The sequence below is a fragment of the Sinocyclocheilus anshuiensis genome, unplaced genomic scaffold (assembly GCF_001515605.1).
Source record: "Sinocyclocheilus anshuiensis isolate Anshui unplaced genomic scaffold, SAMN03320099.WGS_v1.1 scaffold2216, whole genome shotgun sequence".
Classification (NCBI taxonomy): Eukaryota; Metazoa; Chordata; class Actinopteri; order Cypriniformes; family Cyprinidae; genus Sinocyclocheilus; species Sinocyclocheilus anshuiensis.
In genome coordinates, this window is record NW_015545525.1 from 256967 (window position 1) to 257921 (window position 955).

The following is a 955-nucleotide window of genomic DNA, read 5'->3' on the forward strand; positions in this document are numbered from 1 at the left end:
ATTAAGTTTTGATATATTTACAGTAGGAGATTTACTAAATATCTTCATGGAACACGATCTTTACTTAATATCCTAATGATTTTTGGCATAAAAGAAAAATCTATAATTTTGACCCATACAATGTATTGTTGGCTATTGCTACAAATATACCCCAGCGACTTAAGACTGCTTTTGTGCTGCCGGGTCACATTTATATTTCTATAACAAAAATGCGATAGGTTAATTGTAAACTACACTGTTTTCACTTTCCTGAGTGGAATACTAGTTTGTTAGAAATCTACAATTTCTGTAAGTCGTTGGTTATTTGCATATAATATAAATTGGTTTATTCCCTTGTAACACAACAAAAAAGTTATTTGGACATGTACCATAGTAATTTAATGAAATACTCTTGAATACCATATGAATATGGCATTCGGTACCATGATATGTATATAACCATAGTTAAAGCATGGTATTTGTAGTAAAACTGTGGTTATACAAATGGAAATCAATACACATAATCATGGTTAATGGTTTTCATAAGGGGGGTGCTATTACTCTGGTTTGCAGTTTAATTAAGAACAAACAGATGAGGTGTAAGGCATAACCGTGTTTGTTGCGGGTTTGGAGCAGGTTACCGGGTGTCTGTGGGGTTAAGCTGCACCCATGAGCCAGTGTGGGCCAGTCAGACGGGCGTAAGGAGTTTATAATATTACCTTCACCATATGGACCGTCTCACAGGTCTGCGGGTGTCCAGAAGATCATGACGGAGGAGCATGCAACAGGCGGCACATGCCTGTCCCAATCAGGTAAACCTGAAACCCCATTTCCAGAACAAAAAACTAATTTCTACAATCTCAAAAAGTGTTTAAATGTATCAATTTTGCAGACCGCAGGATGACTGTAGGAGCAGAGGGCGGGGCTTATGTCACCAAGGAGGCGTGGCCTACACAACCACGCCCTTTATCACAAA

General features: G+C 38.2%; 1 long non-coding RNA gene across 1 annotated transcript in view; it reads left to right on the plus strand.

The window, feature by feature from the left end:
* LOC107698291 (uncharacterized) overlaps positions 1-953 on the plus strand; it is a 1389-nt gene extending 436 nt beyond the window's left edge. The window contains exons 2-3 of the long non-coding RNA XR_001635330.1: positions 616-791; positions 872-953. This is a non-coding gene — a long non-coding RNA (uncharacterized LOC107698291). The remainder of the gene's footprint in view (positions 1-615; positions 792-871) is intronic.
* The last annotated feature ends 2 nt before the right edge of the window (positions 954-955 follow it).